Source organism: Micropterus dolomieu, linkage group LG07 (genome assembly GCF_021292245.1).
Source record: "Micropterus dolomieu isolate WLL.071019.BEF.003 ecotype Adirondacks linkage group LG07, ASM2129224v1, whole genome shotgun sequence".
Lineage (NCBI taxonomy): Eukaryota > Metazoa > Chordata > Actinopteri > Centrarchiformes > Centrarchidae > Micropterus > Micropterus dolomieu.
The window spans coordinates 30655544-30678039 of record NC_060156.1 but is presented as its reverse complement, the minus strand read 5'-3'; positions in this window follow the sequence as shown (position 1 = coordinate 30678039).

Sequence of the window (22496 nt, the reverse complement as noted above, 5' to 3'; positions counted from 1 at the left end):
CATACACACGGTCTTTATTTAAACAGAGTATTTGCATCCTTACTCTGTTATAGTAAACTATTTATCAGGTGTGTCAGTTCAAAGTAGTTAAAGTTTAAGTTAAAGAAATCATTTGTCAGTTTGAGAAATACACATCAGTTAAAGAGCCTGTTTCCAGTCTTTGTGCTGGGCCAAGCTAACCGGCTTTAGGCTTTAGCTTGATTTTTAGTATTTGACATCAATCTTCTCATCTAACTCTTGTCAAGGCAGCAAATTAGCACATTTCCCAACATGTCAAACAATACCTTTAAGAATACCTTTACTTTTTGCAAAAAGAAAAAGAAAAAACTATGGTTAATGTTTCAGTCTGTGGTTAACATGTGTTTAAGGTTATTCAACTTAACAAAAATTGCTTTGTCCATCTAATCAGAGTTAGGGTTGTATCCGTTTCATACAAGATACACAACATGTTCTAGAAAAATGCGTATGTGTATCCACAACCATTGTTTTCTGCACTGAAGATCATGCACTTTGAAGCTTTATACTATTTGTATACAGTCTTATAAGCTTTAATACTGCGATTCTTTCTTTTACTGATTGCATTGATATTTTATCCCAAGTCACCTATCAAAGACCAGACAGTGACAACATATCAAAATTTTTTTTTGTAAACGCAACAAACCTTGATAATCCTTTGAATAAAACTCATTGAACATTGAACAAAGCAATAAAGATGATAATGATACAAGCAAACAACATTTTAAATATATTTGTATTTGATTTGACATTAATCCTCCCTATTGTAGCCATTATGACTTCAATAATCTAAATTTGTCATATTGTTGTGTTGTGCCATATCATACTGCTGAATGTTTTCACTTATTTTCTTCTATAGTGTTTGCACTTTGAGGTATGCTGGTTTCTGTGTGTTATTAAGCATTTGTGTGGTTATTTCACTTGTCCCCTTTACCTGTTAATTGCCGTAATCCCACCATGCTCCATTCTCATAATATGCCCTAATGACTGTCCCAAAGCATGGCTGACACACACACACACACACACACACACACACACACAGTACATGAACACATTCAATTTTAAGCTTTGTTTTGTAGATGACATGGATCACCTGCCCTATCTCTTTAAACTGGAACACGTAAACACAAGCATATTACCCCAATTTTAGCTTCCCTCCACTGGTTGCCCGTACATTACAGGATTCATGTTAAAATTATTTTATTTGCTTTTGAATGCCTAAATGGTCTTGCCCCACCTTACATCTATGAGCTGCTGCACCCCTATATTCACATTCGTTCTCTCAGCTCAGCTGATCAACTGCTCCTGAGTCTGCCAAAAACAAAGCGCAAGCTCAGGGAGGACCGTGCCTTTGCTGTGGCAGCTCCCAAGCTGTGGAATGATCTTCACTGTCTGTTTTTAAATCTCATTTAAGAGATTAACCTCTTTTTTTCATGGCCTTTGACACCTAAAGTTGACATGATGATTGTATTGATTTTATTGTTATTACGGGTGGGGTGGTGTGGGGACAGAGAGGACCCAAATGGAACGCTCAGAGGAAAGGAGGTTTATTGAGGGAAAAAGGGGTTGAGGGACTGGAGTGGAGGGATAGGTGGAAGCTGGGGAAACACAGGCACAGTTGACTGGGACCAGAGAGCCAGGGGACACTGGGGGCCGAGGAAGGGAGGATGCAAGGGAGAACTGGGAGGACGCCGTGGGGGAAGCCCGAAAAGGAGAGGACCGGAGGATGAGCCCAGCCGACAGAACGGATGACGAGGGTGAGTGAACCTGGGAGGGAAAACAGACAGAGAGACAGTGTTAGTGACAGCGGAGACAAAGCACAGGGAAATTGAGAGAAGTCAAAAACATGAGAGCCTGAACGCAGAGGTGGCACCGGGTATGGAGCAACGACGATCAAGCAATAATGGTGTGGAGAACCGGGGTTGAAATACAGGCAGGGATGAGGTTGACTTCTGGCAGGCTGACGAGGTGGCTGATGAGGTGCAGGTGCGGGTCGTTGGCTGGGCTCAGGAGAAGAGGGAGAAAGAGCACACACAGGGGAGAAAACACAGGGAGGCAGGCAGAGAACAGAGAAACCCAAGAAAAAAGCAGAATAACTGAAGAAAAGGAGAAAAAACCAGGACACTCACCGTCAGCTGGGCCGCCACCACAACAATTGTTTTTTGTTGTATGGTTGTTTTAGTCCTCTCCGGGAACCATTACCTTATCGAGCCTGGAGGCTGTGTTGTCAGGAACTTAGTGCTCCTGGTAGGGTCTCCCAAGGCAAAGTGGTTCCAGGTGAGGGGCCAGACTGAGAATGGTTCATAAAGACCCCTATGACCAATCGAGGAAGAGGAAGAGAGACCCTGCCTGGAGGAAGCCCGGGGCCCCCATCTGGAGCCAGGTCCAGAGGGAGGGCTCACCGGCGAGCGCCTGGTGGCTGGGTTTGCCACGGAGCCCAGTCGGGCACAGTCCAAAACAGCAACTTGGAACCCGCCTCTCCATCCTTTGGATCCACCATCCATAGGAAGATCCACAGGGGTCGGATGTGCTGCCATATGGGTGGCGGAGAAAATCAGGGGCCTTGACGGACCAGAGAGGCAGAGGCTGCCCGGGTCAGAGGCACCAGGTGGGTGTGGGGATACTCACAAGCCCCCGGCTGAGCGCCGCTACGTTGGAGTTTACGCCGGTGAACGAGAGGGTCGCCTCCCTATGATGGACATACCTGGAGAGGTGTGATTGGGAGGAACGGAGTCCCTGATCTAAACCTGAGTGGGTGTTTGTTATTAGACTTCTGTGCTAGTCATGGATTGTCTATAACGAACACCATGTTCGAACAAAAGGATGCTCATAAGTGTACGTGGTACCAAAGCAGCCTAGGCCGAAGATCGATGATCGATTTTGTAATTGTTTCATCGGATTTGAGGCCGCATGTTTCGGACACTCGGGTGAAGAGAGAGGCGGAGCTGTCTGCTGGACAGACCCAGTAAGCCCAAACGGGTAGTGCAGGTGAACTGGGAACGTCTGGAGGGGCCCCCTGCAAGGTCTTCAATTCACACCTCCGGTGGAGCTTTTCTGGCATCCCTGTGGAGGTTGGGGACATTGAATCTGACTGAGCAATGTTCAAAGCTTCTATTGCTGAAGCCGCAGCGGGAAGCTGTGGTCTCAAGGTCTTAGGTGCCTCAAGGGGCAGTAACCCTCGAACACGTGGTGGATACCGCTGGTCAGGGAAGCCGTCCGACTGAAGAAGGAGGTCTTCCGGGATTTGTTGTCTCGGAGGACTCCGGTGGCGGTTGCAAGGGACCGATAGGCCAGAAGGGCTGCTGCCTCTGCTGCAGCAGATGCAAAGCAGCGGGTGTGGGAGAAGTTCGGAGAAGACATGGAGAAGGACTTTCGGTCGGCACCTAAGTGCTTCTGGAGAACTGTCCGCCACCTCAGGAGGGGGAAGCGGGGAACCATCCAAGCTGTGTACAGTAAGGATGGGACTCAACTGAGGAGGTAATTGGACGGTGGAAGGAACACTTTGATGAACTCTTTAATTCAACTGAGGAGAACTACTAAATCCTCTCTAGTAGAGGCAGAGCTGGAGGCTGATGGCGGATTCTCGTCAATTTCCCTGGTGGAAGTCACTGAGGTAGTCAAACAACTCCACAGTGGCAAAGCCCCAGGGGTTGATGAGATCCGCCCAGAAATGCTAAAAGCTTTGGGTGTGGAGGGGCTGTCTTGTATGATGACACGTCTCTTTAACATTGCGTGGAAGTCGGGTACAGTGCCCAAGGAATGGCAGACTGGGGTGGTGGTTCCCCTATTCAAAAAGGGGGACCAGAGAGTGTGTGCCAATTACAGGGGCATCACACTTCTCAGCCTCCCTGGTAAAGTCTACTCCAAGGTGCTGGAAAGGAGGGTTTGGCCGATAGTCGAACCTCGGATTGAAGAGGAACAATGCGTTTTTCGTCCTGGTCGTGGAACAACGGACCAGCTCTTTACTCTCACAAGGATCCTGGAATGGGAGTATGCCCATCCAGTCTACATGTGTTTTGTAGATCTGGAGAAGGCGTATGACTGGGTCCCCCGAGAGATACTGTGGGAGGTGCTGTGGGAGTATGGGGTGAGGGGGGCCCTTTTCAGGGCTATCCAATCCCTGTACATCCAAAGTGAGAGCTGTGTCCAAGTACTCGGCAGTAAGTCGGATTCTTTCCAGGTGAGGGTTGGCCTTCGCCAGGGCTGCGCTTTGTCACCAATCCTGTTTGTGATATTCATGGACAGGATATCGAGGCGTAGTCGTGGCAAGGAGGGGTTGTGGTTTGGTGGCCTTGGGATCTCGTCCCTGCTTTTTGCGGATGATGTGGTCCTGATGACATCATCGGTCCGTGACCTTCAGCTCTCTGGATCGGTTCGCAGCTGAGTGTGAAGCAGTTGGGATGAGGATTAGCACCTCTAAATCTGAGGGCATGGTTTTCAGCAGTAAACCGGTGGAGTGCCAACTCCAGGTAGGGAATGAGTCCTTACCCAAAAGTGAAGGAGTTCAAGTACTTCGGGGTCTTGTTCACGAGTGAGGGGAGATTGGAGCAGGACATTGGCTGGAGAATCGAAGCTGCGGGGGCGGTATTGCACTTGCTTTACCGCACTGTTGTGACGAAAAGAGAGCTAAAACGTAAGGCAAAGCTCTCGATCTACCGGTCAATTTTCATTCCTACCCTCACCTATGGTCATGAAGGCTTGATCATGACCGAAAGAACGAGAACGAGATCGCGGGTACAAAATGGCCGAAATGGGTTTCCTCAGGCGGGTGGCTGGTGTCTCTCTTAGAGATAGGGTGAGAAGCTCAGCAATCCGCGAGGACCTCAGAGTAGAGCCGCTGCTCCTTTGCGTCGAAAGGAGCCAGTTGAGGTGGTTTGGGTATCTGGTAAGGATGCCTCCTGGAGGCCTCCCTAGGGAGGTGTTCCAGGCACGTCCAACTGGGAGGAGGCCTCGGGGAAGACCCAGGACTAGGTGGAGAGATTATATCTCCACACTGGCCTGGGAACGCCTCAGGATCCCCCAGTCAGAGCTGGTTAATGTGGCCCGGGAAAGAGAACTTTGGGGTTGCCTGCTGGAGCTGCTGCCCCCGCGAGCCGTCCCCGGAAAAGCGGATGAAGATGGATGGATGGTTGTTTTGGTTTTATTAGTGTTTCATGCCTCGTGTCAGCCATGTATTTCATATCTGTTATTTTTCTGTACAGCACTCTATACCAGCTTTGGCTGTTTTTAAATTGCTCTTTAAATACCTTTTGATTGATTGATTGATGACACTAACAACAAACTATCTCTCTGTCACACACAAACAAGTCAGGGTAGAGTGACAGAGAGGGACAGAGAGAGAGAAATGAAGAGAGACCATCCTATCTCCATCCATCACCTCCATAAAAACGAGTGGAGCGAAATGGTTTTGCCTCCCAGCCACTGCCTCCTACCTACTGTCTCACACTTTCAGTCAAGCTGTATCTGTACTTATCTCGTTCCTTTGATGTGTGCATTTCTGCTAGCATGTGTACACAGTATGTGAGTGTGTGCGTATCATGAGGCAGCTCCAACTCTACAAGTCCAGACAGAACGTTAGCCCCTACAGCAAAGTGAGAAAAGATGAGAGGCGAGGGAAGCCAGGATAGAGCAGAGATGACAGGAAAGGGGAAAAGCGAGATGTGTCACTTATTTGCAATTCAGTTCCTCTTGTCTCTGGTGAGGAATCTTTGCAACATCACAATATTCAATTCATTTGAGATCAATTTTATTTATATTTCAAATGAACAATCAACGCATGGATTTGAATATGGATATTCATTTGTCATCATTCACCCATGCTAACACCTAAGCACTGGCTTACAAATTATTATGTGAAAATAGTATATGGTAACAGTTTGTTTTTAATGTGTCATGTCATAATCTAGTACTATAGATGTTCATAATCTATAATAGTGTGGATGATTTTGGCTCTGGACTTGTTTTAATATGCTCTAAAAGGTAATGCCCTGGCAGTGGCAAATAGCTTTGGTTTTATATTTAATTTGATTACAATAATGTTTAAGTTGATATTTACAAGAAATATTTTATTGCTACTGTGTAAAGGTAATACTGCTAGTAAAAAGCACCTTATTTGTTTAAATGTTATTGCCCTTTTGTGTATATAGCAGTACATTTAAATTAAGTGTGCAATACACTATTTAGATTTCATTATTTAAATTTGCGCATAACTATGCGATTAATCACAGAAAATCATGCAATTAAAAATTTCAATCGTTGCCCAGCACTAAAATAAATATCTGTTAAGTCATTATCTTTCACCAAATGAGTTAACACAATAGTTACTGAGCCTATGGCCCACGGTTTTTCTCGATTGTTTACACACATTTTCTGAAAGAATGCCTCATATTCTCAGAACTCTACACACAAATCAAAAAACACACAATGGGCAAAACCCCTCAATTCTCCTGCAAAATGAAACTTTACAAAACAATGTTATTTCTTCTCAAAATGGTATTTTGTTTTCAAATGACACACACAAAGCATCATATGAATAGACATTCATAAGAACCAGTTGAAAACTCATCTGCTCAATGTAAAACACTATGATGAATGGAAAACACTTCTTCTCTATTCATCATAATGACTTAGGCCTTTTTTTGTTCAGTGTTACACTTACTACAGACAGTACATACATAAGTGTGTTGTAAAATATTTGTAACATTATTGGTAACAAATATATTTTATTTGTCCCACAAAAACCATGTACACCCCATTCCCAACCAACACAAAGTTGCACATACACTACATACAAAACAACAGAAGAATTTACTGTACACAGTTACAGTAAAAAACAAAACTAAAAACAAACTATGCTGCATCCTCTCTTCTGTTGCGGTCTGGCCACAGCACCTCATCCACATCACAAGCAATGTTTTCCCTGGCCAAGCAGCGGGGGAAATATCGCCTAGCATGGCGATTCCAGCCATGAAAAGCATCAGCTGCTATATCTCCACATGCATCCTCCATAGCTTGGAGAAGAGGTATACGTGTTTGTGGAGTTTGGTCATACACTTTCCATCTCCAGGCAGAAAAAAAAAATCCTCAATAGGATTGAGGAATGGAGAATATGTAGGGAGATAAACAACTAAAAAGCGTGGGTGGGCAGTGAACCAGTTACGAACCAGAGCAGCCCTGTGGAAACTTACGTTGTCCCAAATGGCAACGTACCTGAGCTGCTCTGGGCCATCTACCTGATCTGGTGGAATGAGTGTGTTGTGTGTCCAGGAATGTGATCAGATGGGCGGTGTTGTAGGGGCCAAGGGTAGCATGGTGATGGATGACGCCGTGGTGGGTAATCGCTGCACACATTGTGATGTTCACTCCGCACTGGCCAGGGACTTCAACAATGGCACGCTGGACGATGACATTCCTTCCCCTCTTTTGTCTTTTTGTGAGGTTGAACCCAACCTCATCAATGAAGATGAACTGGTGCTCTACTGCAGCCACCTCTAGCTCAAGGACTCTCTGAAACACACATGACAATATCAGAAATAGACATGGAGTGGTCACTATTGTGAAGCACAATCATTATGATTACAATATTGAAATATGTATAATTTACTGTATACAGTGTTGAGTGTATGCATCATTTGTGGGACTCACTTGCACATAGTTATATTGCAATTCTTTGACCCTTTCTGAATTGCATTCAAATGGCACCCTGTAGACCTGCTTCATCCTGAGATGATTTCTGCACAAGACACGGTCCAGTGTTGATAAGCTTACCCTAGCAATATTTTGAAATATGTCATTGTCTTCTATTATTTGTCTTTGTATTTGCTGTAATGTTATGGCGTTGTTTTCTAGGACCATGTTTATGATTTCAGTTTCCTGTTCAAGGAGACAGAAGACGTTCCCGACCACCTTGTGTTGGTAATCTTTCAGTTCTGCCAAACAAATAGTAAAATACTCTAAATACAAAGTAGGTATACATTTCCTAAATACTTGAAACATACTTTACAGTATTTTTTACAGTCCTACAGAACAGTCCACAGGCAATACTGTACTACTGTACTCATTGAGTACTGTATTGATATGCAGTACTGCAATTTGCTAGTGAGAGTAGATTTCTTACCTATTCTAATTTCGGAAAGTCCGGATGATGGATGCTACAGTGTACCTGCTCAGATTTGGCTGTACTCTTTGCCCAGCCTCCCTCATTGTTGACCACATGATCAACCAAAGTGGCTCGGATCTCATCAGAGATTACGGTCCCCGTCCCCGTCCTCGTCCTCGTCCTCGTCCTCCTCTGGCTCTGCCTCTGTTTCCAATGTTGGCATCCATTACTCCACTGAAGAGCTCACCTGTTGCCATTTTATGCTAAAGCTCTGATTGCTAATTGGAAAACTGTGTGACGGGTGTTTGCCCTTGTGATGAGTCAGTGTGCATATTTGAATGGCAGTGTGTTCCTTGTGAAAACAAGATATTTTCTGCATGAAACTTGTGCCAAAAGCAGAGAATTGTGTGTAGTGTTTTGAAAAAGGTGTGTTTTAGAACTGCAATTTGAGTGTAAAGCAGGAATTGTGCTTGTAGTTGAGTGAGTTACATGTTGTGATCATTGTGTCTCAAGTACCAGAATTTGTGTGTAAACAATTGAGAAAAACTGTAAATCCCTGCAATATTATGAACTGGGAGTTGGTGGTGAAATTCCTGGAAAGAATGCTGTATTAAATTACTACTGAAGCAAACAGAACCTTTCCTACCACTGCAGCTTCAATTTAAAAGCATTTAACTGGTGAAATGAGTTGATTTTTATTATGAAGTAGTCACGATATGCTACGTTTTTGTCGGTGACATTAGCACTGACGCTATCGTTCATCAAAAATGCATCTACAAAACAAGACAACGGTCAGTTTTGACATATTTTGACAGTGGATCAATCTGAAATATTGCAGAGAGTAATGGAACAGTCAGGAGCAGCCACAGTGAGCTGTTAGATGAAGAGCTGCAGGCGCCAGGCTGCACACTGAGGTTACCAACTCCTTTCATTGCGCCCTGCTGTTCACACACTCATGCCATTAGCGCCATAAAATCAGATTACAGTTGCTTACAGAATGCTGAAAAAAATGTTGCCTGACTTCTTTTGCTGACCCCAGAATTCTGTGACCTGTAGTATTACAGTTTTTTCCAATTGCTAACCTGCGTTGGTTAAATCTAAAGTCACATTGTCAAAACTCTTCACACAGTCAGCGAAACATAGGTATATGTGGACCAAACTGTGAATCATTTTTCATTGCTTTCACACAAAATGCATTCAATGACCAACTTTTTTCTCATTACTACTTCACCACCTGCAAAACACTGTATATCTGCAGCACATTTTTCAAATGCTAACACACTTTGACCAAAACTGTTAAAAACACATTCAAAACAGAGTGATCTGTTTCTGCAGTAATCAGACTGAAATATATAGAACAGCAGAACATTTACTAACATTTTATGTTTACATCTGTGTATGTAGAGAAATGTGTGTTGTGTTTTGAATGTGGTTTTACTGTAAAAATGTGAGCTGAGTGTAAAGCAGGAAATGTGCTTGTATTTTAGAAGAATTGGTTCAAGGGGTTCAATTCAATTCAATTTTATTTATATAAAATTGGTATTGGGGTTGGTACATCAATTACGGGTTTTGGTCAGAATGTCTCAGGTATCAGTTCTACTGTGTAAACAACTGAGAAAAACTGTACTGCAGCACTGAAATTTCAGGAACGTGTTTTCACAATTACTGAATGCAGTGATGTAGGAAAAAAAAAGGATATTGAAGCAAATTTCAGATTTTCTGATTCATTCTTGTTGCATATACTTTAGTACCATCAAAGTATGTAGTAGTAAAATATGTTATTGTTATTGTATAATGAAAACCTAATTTATTCGCCCATGCTTCAAAGATAAAAGTTCGTCATTTATATAATGCTCCCTGTTTTTAGTGTTTTGTAGGTCAGTGTGTTATGAGTGAGACTGTATGCTTTCTAAATGAGAATTGTTGCCATTGTTTTGGTTGAACGAGTCTATTTTGAGACTTGTACGAAGTGTTTTGGTGGTTTGAGTGACTTTTGGAGGTCAGATTTGGCCTGTTTGGCCAAGATGCATGTTGGTAATGTAGACTGTGTGAAGAGTTTTAAAAAAGTGCCTTCATTTGTGACCATTGCGTCTTAGCAATTGAAAAAAAACTGTAATTTAATTTGCAAAACTTTTTTCTCTGTATGGCATCAATTTCAACAGTACAGAGTTATACATTGCAAGGGTTTGGACAAGATTCACAGTTACACTTTTATTGTAAGCTCTGTAATGTGTTGACAGAGCACGTCATTGTGATGCAGAAAAAAAAGAGAGACTATTTTATATACCAGTATAATACATTGTGATCAACATAACATAAACAATTGATAATGTAGGAAACAGCAGACAATTGTATATAATCATTTGCATCAATGTGTCAAAGCATTTGCAATTTACAATTTCTCAAAAGACTGAGAAATTACTATGAGTGAGTGTTATGAGTGAGAATTGTTGCCAGTGTTTTGGTTGAACAAGTTTATTTTGAGACTTGTATGAAGTGTTTTGGTTGGGTTTGAGTGACTTTTGGAGGTCAGATTAACTGTTTGGCCAAGATGCATGTTGGTAATGCAGACTGTGTGAAGAGTTTTGAAAAAGTGGCTTCGGATTTAAGGAAAGAATAATGAGACAGTATTGAGTACTATTGATTAAGTTAGTGGATCAGTGGCTAACCTGGATGTGATCTGAGGACTTAGGCTTTTCATTGGCTCCATGCTAACAATTTAGCACACCATATTACATTAACACTTGCATGTACTTGGCCTAAATTCAAAACTGTTGTCTGGCTAACCTACACAATAATTTCACAGCCTTAGTCTCTTTTGTCTTTGTGTCTCGTGCATATTACAATAGTTGGGGTGAAGTGGTGTAAAGCGGTAAGAGGAGATGGGATCAGGCTCAGCAGGACGAAGCCTTTTGCATGTTAATCCTCCGTGTCTCGGTGGAATAGTCCAGCCAAGGCCTTGATTAAGGATTCATAGAGTATTAGCCTGATATCATTATGGCTATACATCATTTTGCTGCTTTATCAATGGGTTGTCTCATCTTAAGCCAGCAAGCTAAATCCCAGGTACGTAGGTGTGTATGTGTGTGATTGTGTGTATATGTGTGTGACAGTGTGAGATTAACATTGCATGAGGGATTAGGTCAAAGCAGTAGGTATTTTCTGAATCTGTGCTTCTGTGAAGTAGCAGCTGAGATTTTAACAAGCAGACACATATTTTTATCCAAAACCAAGGGGACACAAAAATACTCATGTGAAGTTACTAACTATTAATAATTAATATTTCAGTATCTTTACTTAAGGCTTGATCCCTAAGCAACATGGACTTTAAAAGTGGCCTTAAACTGACAACTAAACCTCCGATGCAATCAAGTGTGTGGTTTACTGACCCTACAGTCTCCCTTGAGGTCAATCAAACAGGCAAAGGTCAACTGATTCACAGTTATTGTGTTACAAGATCTGTCGTCAACAGAGATGAGGTTTCAAATGTCCTGCTAATGAGAAGACAGCTGACAGTGGTTAGACATTTGGTAAGTTCACAATTGATTGGGATCAGACCTTTACTCTGACTGCCTACTGTACAGGAGAGGTTTAGGGATAACTGGTGAGGAATCACATCTTGGTGTTGGGAAGGTAAATGTCAGCCTTTTGCATATGAGAATTTGAATATGAATGAACATGGTTTGTGGACTAGTGGACTATTCCCATGGAGTACGAAGCTGAGCAGGGAAAAGAAATGTCAAGCTTTCAGGACGTTCCGGATTCAGGATAGAGTGCCTATCTATTTCCAGCAGGTTGGGGCAGTCTGGCAGTGAGGCCTCATCTTTCTGTATAATGCCCTTAAATTTCCCTACAAATCGAAAACACACAGTGTTTTGGAAGGCAGTTCTATTAAGAAAGAAGAATTAGAATGTCCAGATGGTCGAGCCATTTATTCTTGGCTGGAAGTACAATCATTTTCTTGCGAAAACATTGTCACTGTAATTGGCAGCAAAAATGATCTCCTTTATGAGAAGTTTGCCTGATAGAAGCCATCCTTTCAGCAGCTCTTACTTAAAATGTGAAATGCCTTCAAAATTGTTGGGAGAAACCGCTCTGTTATGACAATTGACTGCTTGCTAAACCCCACCCCCAAACAACAATCATAGCATGGCAGCCTTAACAAGGCACATGAGGTCTGTCAGCTTTGGATGACTCCACATGCAGAAGGTCCAAATGGTCTTCTGGGGGACTGCATTTAAAGAGCTGTTTTTTTAATCGCCTTTTCCAAACCAAAATTACTGATATTTATAACTACACAAAAATTCCAGCCTTACAGAACCTTTCTCAACAGTATTGTTCATATGTCATAAGGTTGGTCGTTTTTTGAAACTCTATAATACTGTAGATTAATGTTTTGTTACATCATTTCCCGTAATGGTACCGTTGAGACATTTTGATTTGTCATAGTAGGGAACAGCACAGGCTAATAACATTAACGATGGCTCTGTTGTATTCAGTTGTCCCTGTAAACCATGGCAGTGTGTTGGCATGTACAATACTAGGACCCTGAAACTGCCAGCTAAATGGAATGTAGCCGTTATTCATTTGATTATTTACACCTGTGCTTTTCCATACATGTCAGAATGTCTTCCATGGAAAAGGCCCATTATTGCCTGGAGCTCTCTCCAGAGGACTGATTGCCTACTGCGTTGTGCTTTGTTGAGCTGAGGTTTTCAGCAGACATTAGATTCTTTCTTTTTTTTCTTTTGACGCACTCCAGTAAGGTTGCACATATTTCCACATTCTCTCAGCTCACAGAATCAAAGACCAAATCATAGCAGTACAGCTGGGCTCGATCACTGACATCATCTTTGAGCACTGGTGTTATACGTTTGCTCTCTCACAATTATTCCCTCTGTCTGTGTCTCTCTACCACTTTCTCTTGATTTAATACCTCATCTCTCACATTTGAATTGAGCAATAATCATAGCAAAGTGATCAAATGTGGCAATGCTTCTTAATTAGATCCTCTCTGCGTGTACTTGAACATGTCAGCTCTGTGATTGTATTTAAATAGTGCACATGCGTGTTTGCACGTTTTATTCTGTGCATAAAATGTACAGTATGTGTTTCCTGTGTCCAGCAACATCACTTCACATGATGAAGGGGCCCATTTTTTTCCTCGGTGTGTGCTGCCTGACTCCAGGTGTATGGTGACTATAAAGGAACAATGAGGTTTGTGTGTGTGTTTGACCAACGTGCCACTGGCAAGGACAACCAGTAATCAAGTCTGCTCGCTATTCTTGTGTGCAAACCATTCCTGTAACTTAAGAGTGACAAAAAACTGGGACAGGACACTTGGAACACACACAAACTAGCATACATCAAGCTGACGGTGTGTGTATGGTTATGCTCAGGTGATGCAATGAGTTAATTTCAAATAAATTGGTTGTTGAGGTGAAAGGACACACACACTGAGACTGCTGCACCCCCCCCCACACACACACGTTTCGACAGGTTGTGTGTGAGTGGACATGGCGACAAGCTGCACAGTGACACCTGAGTGCCAGAGTCAGAGATGGGAGTGTGTGAGAACCAGAGTGAACTGATGGGAGGGTGTGGGAACCTGTCATTCTGCAAGGAAGACTCAGCTCCTGTTACCAGAGGATCAGGCTTTGCTGTAACCCAAACCTCATCTTTTCCTTCCTTTCTTTCCTAAACACACTCTTTATCAAATATACACACACTTTCTCAGACACAGTCTTAAACTGGAAGGATTGAGGGTTTTATTAAGGCAGACTGTCTAGTCAGATTGGGCAGGATGTTGATATTTTCACTGAAATCTGGTTACATTTGCTATTTTCTGCATGTCAGTTGTTGCCACTTTTTTTTAAATCCAAGAGCAGATGTAAACCATGTAATCTAACAATAACCGCCTGATGTTGTGCCTCAAATATATACACAGTAATAGCCTGTTACACAAGGTTTCAGCATACAAGTCAGATCTCAAAACCTTTATTGTGCCCTCAGAGGCAAACTGTGGTTGGTCTGGGCAAAATGTGACCACAAAAAGTTGTTTTACTTCATTACCAGTGACATAAATACAAGGTACACACTATAAATTCTATGCAAAGAGAGCAACAGTATGCATGAACACATCAGAAGGCACTTCGAACATCTGTTACTATAAATTACATGTCAATTTTCTTTCCTAAAAAAAGCACCTCACCTCACATGACTTGTAAAAGATTTATTAAAAATAAATATAACTAGGAGAGAAAAGTATCTACATTAAATTCACATCACCGTTGTTGGGATGTGGTGTGCAATTGTTGAAAGTAACTAGGTACATTTACTCAAGTACTGTACTTAGGTATACTCCAGTAACACTACCAAGCTGCCAACCAGCAGCCATGCAGCGTTAGCAACTAGCTGGTGAACATACTGGAGCATTTTTGCAGCTAAGGTGCCAGAAATTTCCCTCATGGAGTTGGTGAAGACCAAAGACATGAGGGACTAGAGGGAAAAGAAAGTAAATATTGGACTGACCTTAGTCAGGTGGACATTAATAACTCCAAGGGCATGCTCATGTTGCTCTGTGTCTGCTGGATGTTCAAATCCACAACTGATTGAACATTTTTGCTAACAACTTTATATAGTTAGCAGGTGTCTCTGCTCCTAGTGGACAAACACCCAATTAATGCCTGAAAATGTGGCTTCAAATCTTAAACCAAAATTTTTTTGTTGATATGGTGAACTTGGTAAATGGTAATGGACTGCACTTATAAAGTGCCTTTCTAGTTTTTCTACCACTCAAAGTGCTTTTAGACTAAATTCCACATTAATGTATCCATACATTCATACATGGGTAACTGCACAGCATTCACACACGGCTGTGGCTCCGGAGGTCGGCGGTTCAATCCCCGGCTCCTCCATGCTGCATGTTGAAATGTTCATGGGCAAGATACTGAACCCTGAATTGCCCCTGGTGGCTGTTCCACCAGTGTTTACATTTACACACACAGAGACAAACTTAGGAGCAATTTGGGGTTTAGTATCTTGCCAAAGTACACTTTGACATGCAGACTGGAGGACCTGCGGATAACCCTGCTCTACCCCCTGAAGCACAGCTGCCCTCGTTAGCAAACAGTTCCTTATTTACACATCCAGCAGTTATGGGGCAACGTCATCATTCATTTGGATGAATTTGTTTCCGGCCACCTGGCAAATGTAAGTCCAATATTCTTTCTTTTAGCTCTGTTTTTGGTCTCCACCAACTCTTTAGCGACTAAATGCTCTTCTTCACCAGCTATTTGCATACTGTGTCTGTCTGTTGCTTGTAGCTTACCAGGTAGTGTACAGTGGGTTTTCAGAGCATTTTTTCTGAAAACAAAACTCAATATAAACTCCCCTCTGAAAGTGAAGGGAGCTGCAGGTAAGGTTCATCATCGAGCAACCCCTTTCACATTGTTCTCACATTGTAATTTGATACATGGCTATTTTAAAAATATTGATTATAGCCACTTTAAAGAGGTCATATTATCCTTTTTGGCTTTTCCCCTCTCATTTATTGAGTTATAAAGCTTTTTTGTGCATGTAATAGTTTTGCAAAGTGAAAAAGCCCAAAGGGAGTTCCCATCTTCCACAGAAAACATTGCTCTGCCTGAAAACACCTTGTTTGTAGTCCAGCCTTGTCCTTTTGTTCTCTGTGACATCACATTAAAACGCGTGTCATAAAGCTCACCTAGCGGCTAGTCCGACACGCCCTCAAAAACACCGTTGGAAAAACACACTGAGCTGCAGCACACAGTGACAAGACGTCCGCCTGCTGCCTCTCCTCTCCCTTCCAAACACTAGCTACCCTCCAGGCAGTCAGTGGACATAAAGTTGTTACTGTGATGTAGAGACAGAGCTCAGTTAAAACTTTATGGATGAAAGATACTTTTGTTACAAATATATAACTCACCTCTCTTGGTCTATGTTGCTAAGCTGGTAAGGGGAACATGTACAGCTGAACGCCCTCTGCTTCTGACTGGCTAGCAGTCTTTAACTAGGAACTGCGCATGTGCAACTCCCAACAAAGATCTTGTAGAGGTAAGATGTATCACTCCATAGCTAAAACGAAGCGTTCAACACAGGAAAAATATGGTGTTTTTGGAAAATGAAACCATGTAAACCTGTTCTGGTACAACCGCTAAATAAGATTATGAACTTGAAAATGAGCATAATATGATAAGTATTTCTCTTTAACATTACATCTGTATTACTAAATGTGTAACAATTACTTTTTCACAATTGAGTACCATGCACTTCAAACCAGTGAGGGGAGCACAGACAAAACACAAGAAAAAAAAACAGTCATGTGAAATAACAACAGTTCTTACTTTGGCAGAAAATTTGTGTGTTCATGTAGGACCCCATAATTGATAGGAAACAGCTGATGGAGTACAGTGTGGAACTGCTACTTTTACTAATATCTTTATATTAGTATTAAATCCTTTGATTTAATACTTCCAACACTGAGGTTGTGGAAATTGTGTATACTGCAGAGAAAACACAAATTTGGTTAAATAGATTAGTGGACAGTACAGCAGGTAACTCAAATTCTCCTTGGCAACCTTCAACTGCACCCTCGAGGATCGTGCAGTTCCTCCAGATCCTTTTTGGCTTACACCTGGGGCAGTGTCTTTTTACTAAGAGTCCAGTTGCAAAATAATATCAGTGCATTCATTTAAGAAGGTAGAAATTAGAAGGTAGGTTTATTTGTCACATTACAACAGGTTGTAAAGTGAAATTAAGTTTGTAACTCCCTTCTAGAAAATATAAAGTAATACAAAAGCAATTTTAAAATGGTACAAATAAACTATGTTCAATGGAGCAGTGCTGAGATTGAATTTCAGTCTTGGGGGAAGAAGCTTCTCTGTTGTCGTATCACAACACCAGCAGCAGAGGCCTCCGGTCCTGGGCCACGCACACCCCAGGCCAGTTGGTGATGTTTTCAGTCAGGATGCTTTCTATTGCTCCGCTGTAAAAGCTGATACAAACTTGGCACAGGAATTTAACAGCTTAACAGATTCTGGTCAGGTAATGTTGAACTAGCAGGGGGGAGCTTATGCTTTTTCTACGACCAGGGCATATCTAGTGTAGTAGGACTGCCTCAACCACCATTTACAGAAACCAGTAGTTCCAATCTGAAAAAGGGTGCATTCAACCATGACTCAAAAGTAATTTTCCCTATTGCTAAAAAAGCCACACAGAGACAACAGGAGTTTGTTGGTTATTTAATGGTAGGCTAAACCAAACTACCACCAGTGTCGGTGACCCTCTCCTCAGTCCATTTAATTCACTGAGTCATCTGTCAGTTCAACAGCTCTAGAGAAAACTACATTTTTCCTGCTGTGTTATTGATTCAAACACAGCTTTACTGGGAATTTACTGGCCAGCTGTGAAAAGGAACTTATTTCAAAAAGTTGCATGAAAACATCTCAGTTGATGGATTACAGCTTTGACCTGATGTCTGTCAACATGATGCCTGATAACGTGTCAAAGTAAACTGGAGTGTAATTGAGAAGTGAAAGGCCATGTGACTTTGCATTACATATTTCATTAGATGCTGTGTTCAAAACACTCCAGGTGAAACCGCACAGACACAATAGAGATCAGCCAGAAGGAAACCAATCAACGGCACCTGTGCTTTTGTGTAATGCTCTTGTCTAGCTTGTCAGTCTCTGGGGATGTGTTGTTACTGTAACATCTCTGGTATTCTGCTTGTGAGTGTAAATGAATCAGGCCTCAGGTCAGTAGCAGCACGCGTTTGAGTCTATAATGCAGTTGTGTGTATGGGACTCTTTTTTTTCCTTTGAAAGTCTACTTTTATCATCTGCCAGCTACTTCACAGTGCAAGAATTGAACTACATCGAAGGTACTCTTAAGAGAAAAAGCTGTTTTTTCCTCAATTTATTCATGGAAGTTTCACCGAAAAGCCAAGCTCTTTTGCAGAAACACCCTGTTCACACACAGTTATATACATTAACACTACACAACTAGTAAGGATTTGCTTAAGGGTCCACATCTTTAACCTTAGGCCAACACTTGTCTCTTCTTCAAACTATTGTCATTCAGTGCAATATTACAAGCAAAACCCCAGATTAACTGTTAAACCTACATCACACAAGCAGCAAAAATAACTATTCATATTCATTGCTGCATCCCCTAGAAGTCTGAATAAGCATCACAATGATATAGTTTCCCTTTTGGTCAGTAGATTTGATGTAATTGGTTACAGTGATACATAGTTGGATATTCTTAACCTTGATAGTTACAAGTTATACAACCGAAATAGACTTGGCAGACCAAGTGACGGAGTGTGTCTATATGTAAATTCAGGCCATTCAGATTCTCTTTTCATTCATATAAATGTAAACAACGTCATTGTTGGAGTGATTTATTTACCTCCAGACTCTGATTTTGACACTTTCAAGATTAAACTGAATCAACTTTTATATTGCATTAATAAAAATGAAAGTTATTTTATCCTTGGAGATTTTAACATCGAACAGCCTCTCACACTCTGAACTCTCAGCTACGGTTTCTCCTGCTCTGCACAGCAGCCACCAACCCGGTTCTGCAGCATCTAGTCTTCCACTCTATCTTGCTAATCCCTGGCTCAGTAACCGATCCCTTCAATCCCTCTTTTATCTAACTGCAGTCTCCTCCCTCTCTTAGTCCTACAATTGGGTCTTCTAGTCTAGTTGTAACAAAGTTGTGACTCGCCATGAAACAGGAAATTATTATAACCTCAGTGTACATGCTTCACATCTGTGGCTGGCAAGCAAGACACAGACCAACGATCCGGTGTCCAGCTAGGTTAGCAACAGTGTTGGGCAATAGCGTCGCTACAAGTACTGTCAGTAGCTGTTAGAGGATATGTAACACAATACAGCTGCCTCCACAGAGTCACTGAACTTACGGCGCAAGGAGAAGTTTCGAACGGCACCCAGCAGATCACGTCCTACGAGCCACACAGTAAGCCACACAGACAGAGTGAGTGACCAAGAGCACTAAACTGGCTCCCCTTATATGCCCCACTAATTGCCACTGATCAGTTCCAGCTGCGGGATTCACACAGCGTCAGGCTCAGGACACAGGTACACACCTGCAGAAGAGAGACAGACACACCCACAGCAACACAAGCACAACACACAGACCTCACGGGTCGTAACAGTAGCTTTGTGGTGGTTGTGGTTTCTGAATCAAATAGCTTTTCAGTAGCGAAGCTCTTTTATCGATCAAGTAGTGTGGTGGGTACATTTCCCCAAGCATTTCTGAAGCTCAAGTCTGAAATACAGCTACTAAAGATCAGTAAGTAGCCGGCAGAAGCCCTTCCGTATGATGGTGACATCATGTACTGAACCTTGGGCCTTTGCTGCAGGGGAAAAAACACATGTCTGTGAAGGTTCTCAGTCATCCAGGTCATAGTTATCCAAAGAAGGTTAAAGTCAAGCCAACTGGACTTGGTTGAAGATACTGGAAGACGTTTCGTCCCTCATCCAAAGGACTTCTTCAGTTCTGACTGACTGGTAGGGAAACTCAGCTATTTAACCTCAGTGGGGTCGTTTGCCAGATCGTCGATACTGCTGGTTCGTTAGTATTCCTGGTTGTTATAACGACAGTCGTTATGGTCGAACCACCCGAGGCCAAGACTGAACGACCATCGTTGGCATCTTCACCTGAGGCCAATAGGTTACATTTGTTGAGTTTCCTGGGAAGTGATGAAAGGACAGCATTGTAAGTGGGGGATAAGTGGTGGCGTAGACCCCCTCCCCTGTTCAATGACGGCTTCTCGACCCTGGTGTAGATGGCTTCCTTGACACCTCTTTCAAACCATCCATCTTCTCTGTCTAAAATGTGCACCTGGTGGTCCTCAAACGAGTGTCCTCTGTCCTTCAGATGTAAGTAGACTGCAGAGTCTTGACCTGAGGAGTTGGCCCTTCTGTGCTGAGCCATGCGTTTGTGTAGTGCTTGTTTAGTCTCCCCAATATAGAGGTCTGTGCATTCCTCACTGCATTGGACCGCATACACTAGATTGCTTTGCTTGTGTTTGGGTGTGCGGTCTTTGGGGTGTACCAGTATCTGTCTTAGTGTGTCTTGGGTTTTAAAAACAGGGATTTTGTGTTTGTTGAAAATCCTAATATTTTTCAGCAGCCTACCTGCCCCATGCTCTGCTGCGCATTAGCATGCATTATTACTCTGCTCACTTGGCCCCTTCAGACCGTCTGCAAATACAGAACCGTTTGGGACTGTAGCTACACACTGAGGATGGATAAGGAGGAGGTGGATACACGAAACTTACTGAAAACACTTCTGATCAGACAGAAATCTCACCACAAATCCACACAAATGTTCACTTCAGCAACTCAGATGAAGTGCAGCTCACATTCCCAAACAGAGGAGGTCTGTGCCTCAGATTTTACATGTTTATTTTGCAAAACACTTTCAATTATTTACTGCGACTCACAGCGCGAGAAGCATCACATCAGCTGGGTGGAGTTACTTGCCCCGACTTGTTATTAAAAATCGAAAAATTCTGTGTAGCGTGAAAATGCAAGGTTGCTTGTAGCCTCTGCAGCTCATCCTATGTTCAGATTGCCGTACATGCCCATGTACATGTGGAAAGAGGGATGATGTTGAGTCAAACCTAAAAACAGAAGTAAACTTGTTTCAATCTCCAGATGATTACATGCAGACAGATGTCGAGGAACCAACTGATGACGGCGATGAGGTAACTGGTTCTATCTCACACAGGCTCCTCCCTCTACTGGACTCTATGGGTACTACCTCCTCCAATCACACGCACGCTCTTGCCTACTGAAATTTTACCAATAGGACGTCGCCACCGATACGTGCATAACGTATAAATAGCAGTGTCCCTACTGCATCAGCATCCTTTTTTCTGCAGCAAACGGCGAACTGCTCATTGAATTCACCACCTCCACGGATAGAGTCGCCACTTCTAGAAAATTATCTTTGCACCCCAGCAAGGTGACCCATGTCCTGCCCGGACGAGTCCAGGCCCCCCGCCGAGTCCATGCCCCCCCGCTAGCCGACCTGCGCCTGGGGAAGGGAGCGACTGGCCAAGTGACCATTACGGAGGGAGTGAGGCCTGCTGATGCTGCCACAGTCCCCCGTCTGGTGTTCAAGACGCCATTGTTTTGCATGTGCTGCTTGTGTAAAATTATGGTAAGGCTTTTGAGAATGTGGAAACCGTTTTTTGAGTAAAACATGTTGTACATGTACATTCCTCAAAGAGCTAAGTTACGGTCACAGCGCAGCTAGGCTAGTCTGCTATAGCCGGAGAGAGACAGCCAAAGTCAGGTCTCTCTCGGTATAGCGGCACGAAAGAGATCGCTCGCTGCTTCGTTTCTTCCACGAGCGGCTCGTAGCGCCTGCTGCAGAAGGCGAGGCTGCTTCATATGGAAGCTGTGAGATTGAGGCTGATGTCAACACCTGGTGTCAACCACAGTCACACCTTGCTAGCCGGCTGTCCGGCTCGCGCAACGGGTCGCCTACATCGCCTGGCAGCCGAATGAAGGGCTGCTGCCATGGCGGTGACACAATGCAGCAATGCGAGTTAACTCTGCGTTCCCCGTGCACTCACGACAGTATCCACGGGAACACTGATAGCTCACTGACAGTGTGTGTGTTACTAAAACAAACAACCACATTGTGAGATTGAGGCTGATGTCAACACCTGGTGTCAACCACAGTCACACCGGCTGTGGTGCGTTCATGGCCCAGCCAGCTTTTCCAACTCCGGCCGTGGTGCCACGGCCTTTTTCGATTGCAGCCCTTGGGAAAAAGTCTAATCCTTATTATTTATTTAAAAAATAAATAAGTAAAATAAAATAATAAAGGGTGACAGAGGGACAGAGGCTGATGCACACCACCAGACCTTCTCCCTCCCTTATGTGTACAGCATGCATTATTTGTGTTTCATGTGCTGCTTGTGTACACACTGAAAATGCTGTGAATGTTCAACTGATTTAGTAGGACCTGGGCTTCCTCCTTGCTAGCCGGCTGTCCGGCTCGCGCAACGGGTCGCCTACATCGCCTGGCAGCCGAATGAAGGGCTGCTGCCATGGCGGTGACACAATGCAGCAATGCGAGTTAACTCTGCGTTCCCCGTGCACTCACGACAGTATCCACGGGAACACTGATAGCTCACTGACAGTGTGTGTGTTACTAAAACAAACAACCACATTGTGAGATTGAGGCTGATGTCAACACCTGGTGTCAACCACAGTCACACCGGCTGTGGTGCGTTCATGGCCCAGCCAGCTTTTCCAACTCCGGCCGTGGTGCCACGGCCTTTTTCGATTGCAGCCCTTGGGAAAAAGTCTAA